Below are 14,156 nucleotides of genomic sequence, written 5' to 3'. Positions count from 1 at the left end.
GAAATGTCAGTTAAGGGACGAAAAAAAGGAACCAGCTATCTTTCTAATAGCCATACTATAATCCCTTTGATCACTGCTCTACTCATAATCATAAGAATGAAAAGCACACCACACAAATAGTCTAGTTCAGCTCCTTATTTCTGATGAGGAAAGAGAGATATGGAGACATGAAGGGACAAATTCAATGACATATAATGAATCTGTGGCAGAGTGTCCCACCATCTCAAGTTAGTTGAAACCTAGAATTCTATAGCTATCCTTTCCTGCTTTAGCCTTTTCATGTCCAATTTCCCTGTACTAAACAGAAAAGGAAGAGTACGTTGTCTCTCAATCACTATATTACCCTTGATCACACTTAGCACTTATTCTTTAGATCATTTGAAGCGAAGCAGCTAGATGGTACAATGGACAGAGCACTGGACCTAGGGTCAGGAAGACCTGTGTTCAAATTTTACCTCCAACACTTACTTGCTGAATGAATCTAGGCAAGTTGATTAATGTCTGCCTCAGTTTCCTTATCTGTAAAATGGGAATAATAATAGCACCTACCTCTTAAGGTAGTTGTAAGAATCAAATGAGATAATATAAAGTGCTTAGCAGAGTGACTGGCATATAGCAAGCATAAAATAAAAACGTTAGCTATTGTTATTACGTGCAAATTCATTATGCTTTTGCTAACAATATACTCCAGGAGCCAAGTCCTGTCATTTCTACCTTTGTAATTCCTCTTACACTTGCCCTTCTTTTCTCTAATACTGCTACCACCCTTGAATAAACCCTCACCTCACTCCTGTACCATTTCAATAGTCTGCTGTTTGACTTCCCTGACTCATTTTTTCCTCATTCCAGCCAATCCTCTATTCATCTGTCAAATCAATTTTTCTAAAGTGCAAGTCTGACTGCTAATCCCCCCCCACCCCCGCAATGGCTCCCTATTGCCTCTAGGATAAAATATAAAATCTTCTGTTTCGTGTTCAAAGCCTTTCATAACTTGGCCCTCTCCTAAATTTCCAGGCTTTTTACATTTTACTCCCCTCCCTGTACTCTTCAATTCAGTAATATTGGTCTTGCTGTTCCTCAAACATGACACTCCATCATCTCCTAGACTCTGGGAATTTTCACTGGCTGTCCCCCATACCTGTAATTCTCTCCTTCTGACTTCCTTCAAGTTTCAGCTAGTCTCACCTTAAACAAAAAAGCCTTTCTCAGTGCTCCTTACTGCTAGGGCTTTCTCTATAAGATTATCTTCAGTTTACCCTGTTTATAACTCTGCTGTACGTAGTTGCTAGCATGTTGTCCCAAGACTGTGAGCACCTTGAGAGCTGGGACTGTTTTTTGCCTTTCTTCATATTCCCAGTATTTAACAAAGTCTATAGAGGGCACTTAATAAATGCTCGACGACTTGACTTGCAGTCTTTTCCACCTGGTCCTCTGTGTAGCAGGGCATAAGAAAAAGAGCAGAAAGAACTGAAGTGAGGGTACTTTGATGAGACCAATGTGAACACATAGGGAGCTCCCTAAAAAATTTAAATTTTCAAATATACACAACAGAAAGTCGAAATATAGAGCAAAAAACAAATAATGAATGTAAGATTGTGGAATGGTCATATAAAAATAGTAGCAGGAATGCTAAAGTTTACAGTGAAATGAGGTTGCCAAGGAAAGCTATGAAAAAAGCTATGAAGTACCAAAAGGACTTTAAAAAAAGCTAAACTGGGGTTAAAGAGAAAGATAAAAAAAATGGTAAAGGACCACTGACTGGTGTGGATGGGCCTTACAATTAGAGCTATACAACAGTGGAAGAGACTCAGACATAAGGAAGTAAGTTCCTATAGTTTTCAAGCTGATGCTGATCATCTGTTATCTTATAAAAGCAGGGATTCTTTTTGGGTTTGACTAAGTGGCTAGTAAGATCTCTTCACTCCTCTTATTTGTAGTTCCAACTCCTTGCTTTACTGAAGCAACAACCAATTCCTGAAATGCCCTCTCTTGTACTTTCACTTAAATCTTACTCACTTTTCAAGGCTTAACTCAAGCTTTACCTCTCCCCTGATGATTCCATAGCATATTGATTTCCATTATTTCTAACTCCTTTCTACTTAATGTTTAACTTTAACAATTAGAACTTTATCTATACCACACTGGGCCTCAGTTACCTCATCTTTTTTTTTTTTTTTTTGCTTTTTGGCAGGGCAATTGGGGTTAAGTGACTTGCCCAAGGTCACACAGCTAGTACTTGTGTCAAGTGTCTGAGGCCGGATTTGAACTCAGGTCCTCCTGACTCCAGGGCTGGTGCTCTACTGACTGCGCCACCTAGCTGCCCCTAGTTACCTCATTTTTAAAATGTCAAGATTGAATTAGATGATCCTAAATTCCTTTTCAGAATTAAAATTCTATGATGCCTATTTTTTGCAACCCCCTGTCAGTATTTTGCTAAATCATTATAATATTTACAATTCTAAGCCAGACTGCAAGCTTTTCTGTTGTAATCTACAGTGTTAGTCACAAAGAATTAATTAAATTAAACATTTGTTTCAATGGACACAGTGTTAGCTTCTTGAAGGCAAGGACTGTGACTTTCGTCTTCATATTCCAAGTGCAGCACAAACTGCCAGGCATATAATATAGCAAGTGATTAATAAAGGATTGTTGATTACAGGAAAAATCTGACAAAGAGTAGATGTCATGAGAATTCCTATTCTTCAAAAAGAACTAAGGTATGATCACTCCTTTAGAAGGAAAAGGATTTCTTCACTGAAATCATTATCTAAGTTAGAATTATGCAACTGAAATACTACCTGTCTCAAGGAATCTTTAGTGGCAGAAACCTCCAGTTGCAGGAGGCAGAAATGCAACTACCTGAAAGAAAATCTTGTTAAGTAAAACAAAGATGCAACAAATATCGTTCCTCCCTTTTAAAAAGTAAGGTAGAAAAAAACATTCCCTAGATATGCATAAATGCAAGATTAAAATAATTTCAAATAAACTTTTGCCAAGATTTATCCATGTTTATAATGTAATTTAAAGGGTTGACTTTTTCAAACCAAGTAATGGCCAGTTAGGTCTTTGCCTCTCAGAGATTTGGTATTCAAATTGAATTTTGACATTTATAGCCATATGTTCTGTGTAACCAAATACAAAATCCATTTGCAGAAAATATTTTTTGGGGGGGAGGATGGAAGTGGCAACGTTCTCTGATATGCAACTGAGACAATGGTTCAAACTGTGCATATCTATTATTATTACTATTTCATAAAGGTTTCCTATTATTTCTAGAACCAAATATAAACTCCTCTGGTATTTAAATGTCTTTAAAACCTGGATTCAACCTACCTTTCCAGACTTATCATGTACCCTATATTCCAGACAAGCTGGCTATCTTGTTGTTCTTCACATATTTTATCTTCTTCATGGCCTATCTTTCATGTCTGGAATACACACCAGTACCTCACTACCTTGGAGACCATCACTCTTTCCATTATTCCAAGATGCTTCTCAGCTATATGCATAATTGTAGACAAAACAATTTTTTAAAAAATCACCTAATGTCAGTAAAAAATAAATTAGGGATACAAAGTTTACTCAGAGATTCATAAGTCAAAATGGATTAAAATACCAATTCAATCTTCATTGAAGTGTGTGTGTGTGTGTGTGTGTGTGAACAGTCCTGTAAAAAAACCTTTACTGTGGAATATTAAAAACCTCTAGAAATATTAATAAATAATATTTTTCTAGCCTAAATAATTTCATACCTACGAAAGGTTCCTTTCTAACAAAAGACCTTTCTAAAGGAACTGAATTAAGAATGATAGCCAAACAGCTCTTGTCTAGAAAAGAACATTTCTTTCTCCACCCACCTGAAGCAACTGGCACTAGACACACAAGGGAAGTCCCAGCTCCTATTCAGAAAAGATCTTTGCTATTTTTTTCCCATTTTGCCATCTTTGCCATTGATTCTCTGAGGAGAATGGTCTAGGAGGGAATGAGACAGTGGCCAACCATTTGGGAGTATTAACTCAACTGTATTTTTAAATACTGTGATTTTCTTCTTTGAGATTCCTATAAATGTTACCTAAAATTGTTTTGGGGTAGAGTCATGTCAGAGGATTATGCCATTTTAGATATTTTTGTCTCCAAACTAGAAATGCTTGGATAGAAAATAAATGTTAAGTAAAATTGTTCCTGGTAGACATGAGCTTAAAAAAAGAGCTCAATATTAGTATTAATATTTTTTCTTTGACACTACTGTTTTCAAAGAAAGTCAAATACATAACTTCATCAGATCTCTCTAAACATAGTACCTATAACACTTATACTTTTTGCATATACCAAGAGGCTATAAAGTATAAAAATTTAACAGTAATTAACTGAATGCTCATAAGTACTAAAGCATGACATCTTCAGGAAGAACTGAATGGACTGTAACATTTACATTATTATTTTTAAATCTGGTAACATACCTCATTTTGACTGAAGATTGGGAAGGAAGAAAATAGACTAGCACATAGAATTTGTTAGAGGTGGAATTTTAGTATAACTATCACACATCTACAATTTTATTCGGAGAATTTCTCAAAAATTCAGGGCCACTTAAAAGATAATCAGTTCTGAAACCAACATGCTAATTAATGAAAAAGATGAGTGATACGGATAATCCAAATCAGCATGTCATGAACAAAGCATTACTATTTGGCTTTGAAATGCATTTTGACTGTATTAACAAATTATTTATCTCTCTAATCATATTTTGTTCAGGTTAATATTTAACATAAGCATACATATTTAAGTTAGTATGAGACTGAAAAGGTTTGTGAATAACTGACAAAACAGCACATCAATAAAACTTACAAAGTTGTTATTTTAACATTTTTTTCATTGGCTTTAAGCTTCCAACTAGGTTCAATAACTAATTTATTTCTCGTCATCCTTCAAGCCCAAATCACTGTAATATTAAAAATTTTAAATTATTTTTAATGTGAAAATGCAATTAAAAAAAAACTTGGGGCAGCTAGGTGGCACAGTGGATAAGGTACCAGCTCTGGAGTCAGGAGGACCTGAGTCCAGAACCAGCCTCAAGACAACTACTAGCTGTGTGACCTCGGGCAAGTCTCTCTCATCTCTGCCTTCCAAAAATCCACACACTTGTATTTCTTAGAGTAATAGACTCCAAATTTTTTTTTTTGATTGGGTAAACGTTTTTCAGGGGAAAAAAAGCACCACCACCCTTTTTTCAAAAAAAAAAAAAAGTGTATGTATATATATATATACACACACACACACACACACACACACACACGATTTTATTTATATACATTTTATTTATAAATGAGATACATGTAGAGAGGCTGTGTGGAATAGCAGATAGAGAGCTAGACTCAATGTCATAAAGACCTGAGCTCAAGTCATACCTTTGGCTGACATGCTAGTTGTGTGATCCTAGAAAGTAACTTAAACCTCACCCCACCCCCACTCCCTCAGTGATCTAGGGCAGTGGTATCAAACAGAAACAGAGACCACTAACTCAGGAACTCTGTGGGCCACATACTGCCTTAATTTTAAAAATGTAATATCTGCTTTACTGTATTTTTACTCCATTAAATATTTTCCAGTTACATTTTAATCTGGTTCAAGCTGATGTGTTTGATACTTCTGCTCTAGACAACCCTCTGAGGCTACAAGTGGCAAAGAAGGTATAGACCTGAATTGGTGAAAGGAAGCTTCCTTATCAGTGAGTTCCTGATACCAATGACATAAGAGGTTCCCTCTATGTGTACATTACGGTAGTAATAATTGTGCACTTTACAAAATTCACAAAAACAGGAATTTAAAAGAATGAGATGAAGATGAAATACTATTTGATCTTAAATTGGTAGATTTATCTAGATAAATAGTAGGTATAGCTATAGAACCTAGGGAGCTACTGGAATTTACTGAGCATCGATTTGACACGGTTTGGTAGGTACTTTAGGGAAAGTTGCTTTTGAAAGACTGATTAGAGTGGAAAGAGACTTGAGGAAAAGAGAGCAATAAGGAGGCTAATACAATAGCCCAGACAAAAAATCCTGAGGGCCTGAACTAGCAATGGCTGTGTGAAGAGAGGGGAACAGATATAAGAGATACTGAGACAGAACTGATAGGGTTTGGTGACTGACTGGATATGTATTATGATGTGATGCAAAGTGATGAGATGAAGACTATCAGAGTGTGAGAACTTAAGCAACTGAAAGAATTGTGGTGCCCTGCAAATTAGGTTTAGACTAATACCTCACATAAAAAGACAAGCTCTAAAGAATATTATTCATGATATAAACAAATTAGAGCAAGGAAGAAGTTTCCTTTCAGATTTATGGATGGCGAAGAGTAAACAAGAGATAGAGAGGATCACATAAAAAATAGACAATTTTGTCAACATAAAATTAAAAAATTTTTCCATAAACAAAACCAATGCCCAGCAAATAGAAGGGAAAGCTAAGGGGAGGACAGGGGGACCTTCAAAGCAGATTTCCCTGATAAAGGTCTCATTTCCAAGAACTATAAGGATCTGATTCAAAATTATAAGAACGAGAATAGTTTCTCAATAGATAAATGCTCAATGGATATGAAAAAGCAGTTTTCAAAGGAAGAAATTCAACTATGAACAGTCATATAAAAAAAAAAAGTTCCAAATTACTATTAGAGAAATGCAATTAAAACCACTTCTGTGGTTCCAATATAGAAGACAAAAAAGAAAAATGGCCAACATGTGATAGGCACATTGATACAGCTCTTATTGTACTGGCAAAAAACTGATCATTACCATGGAGCACAAGGCCCCAAAGGATGGACTGCCTGATGTAGCCATTACTTGGGTGGTGGTAGAATTCTTCCAAAGGCACATGCACAACTGTTGAGGATAGTTGTTAGTTTGGATCCTAAATGGTCTAAGGGGGCCAGATAACCTGGCTCAGAATAGGGGACATCTGGAGCTTGCTCAGCAGGGGAGGGGCCTGAGAGGGAGAGTTTTCCAACATCAGGATAGGTGTGGTTGGGTTGGAGATAAGGCCCATGATTGGCTATTACCTCTAGGTATACAACCAGTCTTCCTAGACTTTATCCAAAGGGTGGATTACATACCCCATAGGATGATATTATATAGTCTAGAGAAATTAATGTGTAATTACTATTTAAAAAAAAATACCTCAGCCCTTTTGGTGAGAATTTTGTATCTACCGGATACTTATATGGGCAGAATATTGCACTCTGTAGCAAACCTACCCCGGTGAATGTAAGGAACCAAGTTTCCTGAAATATTGGCTCTAAAGCTCACATATGAAACAGTAATATTTGTAGCACCAAATTTACTGGCTTTGTGAGAAATAAATGAGATAATATATGTAAAATTCTCTGCAAACTATAAGGTACTCTACGAGCCTCTTACAAAGCATTATGTAATAAACCACTTGTAATTATGTAATATTAATCAATTACATTTATACAGCACCTATGTGCAAAGAACTGTCCAAGGTGCTAGAGATATAAACAGAAAATGAAAAACAGTTCCTGCCCTTGGGGAGCTGACATTCAACTGGAATACAACATTCTATGGAATATCAGTCAAGGACCTTACAATCTAAAGATCAAGACACCATGCAAACAAATACACACAAATCAAGTTATACACAGGATAAATAGGAAATAATTAATAGAAGGAAAGCATTGGAATTAAGAGGGCTTGAGGAAAGCTTCCTGTAAAAGTTGGGATTTTAGTTAGGACTTGAAGGAAGTCAGTATTCGGAAATGAGGAAAGAGATGGGGAGAACGCTACAGGTATAAGAGAAAACCAGACAGAATACCTAGAGCTGAGAGATGGTATATCTTGTTTGAGTCAGGGAATTTAGGTCAAAATCTTGGCTCTGTTACTTATTAACCGTATGATGACCTGGCACAAATGACTTAACTTCTCTGAATCTCAGCTCCTTGGATAAAGGATTATTTCATTTATTGTATTTTTATCCCTAGGATCTAGTATAGTGTCCTGAACACAGTAGGCACTTTAATGCTTGGTGATTGCTTGGTTTCTTCATCTGTAAAATGAGGTAGTGGGAGGAGAAAAAGTTGAACTAGATGATCTCTTGAGCCCCTTCCAAATCTTTAGCTACTTTTCTACTTGATAGTATAATTAGTTTGATGGAACCCGGATTTCAACAGCATAACACATTCTGCAGATACAGATCATAGCCCCTACATACCTCATACTGTTTTTTGTCCATATTTTTCAAGAATCCTGAATTGAGTATCTATCCAGTGGACTGTTGCACTTACTCAAATTCTTGTAACATATCAGGACAGCAATATATTACCTAGCAATATTCACTCATTGTTTCTTACTTTCCAGGTATGGACAACCCATCTCTTTTTCTAGTCATGTAGATCAGGACTTCTTAAACTTTTCCCACTCACAACCCCTTCAGCACTTCTTAAAATGTGAGTCTCGACCTCATATTGAGACCTAAATTCCAGATTTTAACTATACATTCAGAGCTGCTCATCCAGCCCCTTCATTTTAAAGACAAAGAAATTAAGATCTTGGGAGGTGAAGAGAGCAACCCCACAGAGCTGGGATTTGAACTCAGGTCTTCTGATTCCAAATCCACCACTTTTTCTTTTGTTATCTTATTGTCTTTTGTAGCCCCTTTCCAGTACAATTCACCATTAGTAATAAGCTGCAACTTACTGAAGAATACTATGCCTTTTCATTGTCCCTAGCTTTGTCTCAAATTTTGATTCTCCCAAGATTGTTTTGTTCCACCACCCACAGGGAAATACCACCAGTAAGATAACTGGCATTAGAGAGCTATTATTTTGCAATCCAATGATTGTTTCATGAACATAGACAAGAAGGAATGGTTGAACTAAAAATAAATGTCTTTTCTCTGCCAAATCCCACAAAGAGTAACATAATATCCCTTTATAAGTAAAGGTTTGGCTCTGCTGGAAAACATAAGAATGGGAGCTGCTGTTTTGTTTTTTACAGAGGAACCAAACAGCAAACAAACAAGAAAAAAATGTTTCATGGCCATCAACATGACCTTCACTTATTAACTTTGTCCAAGATTCACATCTAATCAATAGGAATCAACACTGAAACATGGTTACTTAGCAAGCTATTTTGGATTCAAGGCTGCATTTTCTTCTGGACTTTCTGGACTTCATAATTATGCCTTCTCCACCAATGGCTCACCTTGGAACTTGCCTCAGTGCTTAGGGACTCCTAAAGAACCACCCGGGCCACCTGCTCAACCTCCTCCCATTGGTAAGTTCCTCCAGGAGATTTCATTTTGTGGAAAGGCCCCCAACTTCCCTTCATTCTCCTCCTGGTTCTATCCCTGACTTTTTAGACTTCAAAACCATGCCTTTAAAACTAGGTACCTTCTCCCACACAGTAAGTGCTAAATAAAACTTTCCTTCCTTTCTCTGCCTTATCTTAACTTTTGATTCTTTCAAGGTTGCCATTCTACCATCCACAGCCAAATACCATCAATAAGAGAAGAACTGGCATTAAAACTTTGCAATAATGAAGTTTAGCATCATTGAAAACGCACAATTTCCATTACAATTCAGTGCTAAAATTTTATCTGTTGTTCAACAAGCATCTATTAAGAACTTACTATGAACCATGCAAAGTGGTAATAAGCATGAGAGATACAAAGAGAGGAATAAAAAGCAAAACAACCTAGGCTTTGCTCCCCAAATGCTCACAGTCTAAGGGGATGGGGGTGGGGAGGAACAACTTGCAAATAACTATGTACAAATACAATATACAGGACAATTTGGAGATAACCAACCAAGTGGAAGGCATGAGCATTACAGAGCATCAGGAACGGTTTCTTTTGGAAGGTGAGAGTTGAGTTGGGATTTGAAGGAAGACAAGGACTGAGATGAAAAAGGAGATAATTCCAAAGATAGAGGACAGCCTACAAAAATGCTCAGAATCAGGGATATAGAATGCCCTGTGGGAGCTACAGCAAGGAGGCCAGTGTCAATGGACCACAGAGTATGGGAATAAGAACAAAGTTACAAAGGGCTTACTTAGATCACCAGAGGATTTTATATTTTACTCTGGAGCTGATAGGTAGCCCTTAATGTTTACTGAATGGTGGGCAGAGGTGTGAGTGTATTTTACATGGTAAGATGTGGACACTAGTTTTACCAGTTTCCCCTTTCCAAATGGGGTATACAAGTAGAACATTTGAAAAATAAGCATCCTTTTAATAAAAGTTATTCACTTTGAATATGCATCTATTTCCAAAGGTGTCTTTTCAAATGTCTTCAAGTAAAAGGATTCCACAGTTTTCCCCAGTAAAATTCTGTTCTGCTTAACATCTCATTGAAATGAATAATTTTCTAGTGCTCCAGCCACTTTAAATCAAATAAACTTTGTTATTAACTTAGTCTGTATCCTTCTACAAAGGGGTAAACTTTGAGTATTACTGAATTAAGGTTTTGGTGCATTAAAAAACAGAAGAAATCACACTTGAAAATAAGTATTTTCTGTAGCAATAGATGGACTCCTAAACGGTATCTGTAATGCATTGTAAAAGATGTCGTTTCAAGAAAAAAAATTCACGTTACATTTTTTTTGTTTAGGAGAAATCACTCCTGGGACACTGATGTTAATCTTTTAAAAAAGTAAGTACCCTTAAAAAAAGATTTCTCTTAAAGATCTCCATCAGATGAGTTTTAGAAATGGAGAAAAAAGCAGCACTATGAAGTTTTGCAAAAGAAGCTTTATTTACATAAGCTCCCTTGCTTATTCAACTCCATTAGTTTCTAGCACTCAGATTAAAAGTGACCTTTAAAACAAGTATTTAATAATAATCTTCTTTCTCCGAAATTTTAAGCATTTCATTTTGGTAAGGAAACAAATTTAGTTTAAAATCCAAAGAAATCAAACCAAATCACCAGGAACAAATCCCTCTCCCCATTTATTTATTTATTTTTGCGATTCTCAATACCAACATCTTTAATGATGTTGAGAGCATCCCTTCCTCCTAATCTATCCCTAGGCTTCCTTAAAACGCTATGTCAATCCCAGTTATTCACCGTCATTATTACTGCTACACAACCTCATCCGTGGCTTCCGAAGGGAAGACGTAGGAGGGAGTGGAGGCTCGCGAACAGCAGGCCAGGGGAGACGCCAGGCGTCCGCGCCGGCCCCCTCCCCCAACGGGGACCAGATGGAGATGGTGGGGGCGACCAAGGGTAACGAGAGAATGGCGCAGAGAATAAATACTTGGAGTACTGCACCTCAAAAAAAAATGCACACGTCTGCGTCGGGTTTCCCAGCCTGTCCTTCCAAGACAGCTTCTCCCCCTCTTCCCCCGACCCCAGGACCCTGGGGTCCATCATCCCGCCCGCCTCGGGACTTTCACCTGGAGCCATCATCTCCCTCTCAAAGCATCGCTCCTCCGCCACAATGAGCCCTAGTCTGGCGGCGACCTTGGCATCCTCAAAATCAGACAGCGAGCGGGGGCCTCTGCGGTTGGATCGGGGGGCTAGCTGGTCCCGCCTGAGACCGTCCGGCCTAGTGAGCCTCCCTGCTTACCTCGTTCCCCTCCTCCTCGTTTTTCCTTCCTCCTCTGGTTTCCCATCACCAGAGCGGCGGTGAAATCTGAGCCTGCCTCGCTCCCCTCCCTTCATCGCAATTTGCTTCGGCCTAGTCTAACTGCGTACGCTGGTTGCCTCGGTACTTACCGGAGAGCGAAGACCGCGCGTCCTGGAGCCTGGTTCTCCTCAGCCTGACGGCTTAGCCTCTGCTTCTACCACGGCCAGCGCGCGATCGATCCCGGCATGCTCCGCTCCGCGCCAGGGCCTCCCAGTCCGCTGCCCGCCCCTTTCTCTCATCACACGTGACGCCTCTACTCCTTCCACGCCCACTTCCGCTCATCAGCCCTCCTGCAGGTGGGAGGGGGAAGCTGAGGAATTCAACTTCCTCCTCCTCCTTCTCCTCCTCCTCCTCCTCCTCCTCTTCCTCGTCGTCTCACCCCTGTCCCCCTCCTCCTTCCCCCGTTATTCCTCAACCCCGGCCTTCCCTCCAACACCTTCCGGGTCGCGGGCGCCGAGATGCCCTCTGGGTAACCATCTCATTTCCTCCCCTCCCCCTCCTCCTGCCCTCGACCAACCAGCCTCCCGTCAGGGAGGGACATGCGCAGTGAGAACCTCCCATCTCTTCTAACAGAACCCCCCTCCCCCCCAAACCAGAGAGACCCCAGCAGCAGCAGCAGCTGATGATGAAGAGAGAGGCAGAGGCTAAGGGGGGGCACCTTTTATTTCTATTTTTAAAGGGACAGGACACTAATTTTACCCCACTTCAACCTTGAATTGCGAAGGGGGGGAGGCGATTGAGTTCCTTCCCCCACCCTCCACCCCGAGCTCAGAGAGGGGAATTGAGCCTGAGAGAGAAGGAGAGTTTCTTCTTCTTCTTCTAACCCCCCCCTTACCACTCCTGCCCCCCCCTCCTCTCTCTCCTCAACCCCCTCCACCCCCCTCTCTTTGGCTGTGAGAGGAGGAGAGAAAGAGACCAAAAGCCTCTTAGCAACACAGCCCCTTCTCTGCTGCTGCTGCTAAAGCTGCTGCTAAAGCTGCTGCTGCTGCTGCTAAAGCTGCTGCTGCTGCTAAAGCTGCTGCTGCTATTGCTGCTCCTGCTGCTGCTGTTGCTTGGCCCTGGCTGGAGACATCTCACTACACCCAGGAGCAGCCACTTCCCCCAGCTCTCCTCTACTGCTCTCCTCCTCCTCCTCTTCTCCTCCTCCTCCTCCTCTCCTCCTCCTCCTCCACCACCACCACTCCCCCCCTTTATTACCCTTTGTGTCATCCTCCACAGCTCCAGGGAAGGGACTCAAAAGTGGGGGGCAGGAAAGGTAAGTGTGTCTATGGGGGCTTCATTGCCTCCCTCTGGCTCTGACTTTCACTTCGGGGCAACAGTAGCACCAAACCACATACGCAGTGGAGATCGGGGGCTGAAGTGGGGGGCGTAGGTGGTGGTGCTGGAAGGTGGGGGGAGCTGAAGAAGGGGATGGACTAGAAAGTGTGTGTGTGTGGTGGGATGCCCATCTCCCTCTTGCTAGCCAGGAAAAGGACACTTTTATTTCTATTTGTTGTTTGTAAAAGTGATTTCTCCCCTTCATGTGGCAGATTATTGTGTCTGCTTCAGTGGGGCAATACAGAAAAACAAACCCCTTCCTGCAATGGGGACTGGGGGGGGGGGGAGAGAGAGAGAGAGAGAGAGAGAGAGAGAGAGAGAGAGACTTTTTAGATCTGTCACTTTAAAAAAAAATTCAATTGCAGAGCCTTTTTTCTCTTTGCCCAGTAAAACCTACACAGGGTTTGATTCTGAGTGGAGAAATGTCATAGTATGGATTGTATTAGAACTACTTTGCCCATTTATAGACGTGAGTGTTTTTCCCTTTTTGGCCCTGTATCTAATTTGGATATTGACTCCAGTTTTGGAATAGGCTTCTTGGTATTTTTGGTTTTGTGGTTGAAATTTCAGTTTTTAGTTGTTTCTCAGAGGTATAGATTTCTCATATAAAGTATTGAAGATATTTACTAATAGAAGTGGTAGGGCATGGTTTGTCTTCTATCCTTCACTTCTTAGCTAATTGGTTACATACATTTCTATACAAAGTTTAATGCTCAAAAGGCAAAGTTTAAATAATATCTGTGTTTTCTTTTTCCATGTTCATTTTTGATGGAAATTGTTTTCAGTAAGACTTGAATTATAACTGCTATATAATTAAGTTGGGTATTCCACTCCTTTTAAGTTAGCAGAAACAAGTCACCCCCACTTGAAAACTTTTGTTATTTTGATTTCAAGGAAAGCCAAGCTTTTCCATCAATAGTTTGCTGGATTGGGTATCACTTTCAGTTTTAACTGAATTATTTATTTACTCTTGTAAATTGCGATGAATTTTTCATCTCTTGGGATAGTGAACCTATTTGCTTATTACATATAAAAGAAAGATTTTTGGAAGATGCTTTTCAGAGTCAAGGAAATCACAAAGTGTAGGAGTCATGGTGTCAGACAAAAAACAGCCAAGGTATAGAGGCTTAACGCTTATTCAGCCATTATTTTTATTAAAAATGCTATTTTCTATTTTTATTAATAACCTTGCTTT

General features: G+C 39.5%; 1 protein-coding gene across 4 annotated transcripts in view; it reads right to left on the bottom strand.

The window, feature by feature from the left end:
• ORC4 (origin recognition complex subunit 4) overlaps positions 1–12,072 on the bottom strand; it is an 87,500-nt gene extending 75,428 nt beyond the window's left edge. For 2 of the 4 annotated variants that reach the window (XM_036746597.1, XM_036746598.1), the window contains exon 1: positions 11,734–11,888. The gene's annotated coding sequence lies outside the window, so the exon portion shown is untranslated. Of the gene's footprint in view, positions 1–11,733 lie in introns of all 4 variants that reach the window. The other 2 variants (XM_036746595.1, XM_036746596.1) reach the window with 2 other exon arrangements.
• Positions 12,073–14,156: the final 2,084 nt, after the last annotated feature.

This window comes from Trichosurus vulpecula, chromosome 2 (assembly GCF_011100635.1).
Source record: "Trichosurus vulpecula isolate mTriVul1 chromosome 2, mTriVul1.pri, whole genome shotgun sequence".
Classification (NCBI taxonomy): Eukaryota; Metazoa; Chordata; class Mammalia; order Diprotodontia; family Phalangeridae; genus Trichosurus; species Trichosurus vulpecula.
This window is presented reverse-complemented; position numbering and strand designations above follow the sequence as displayed.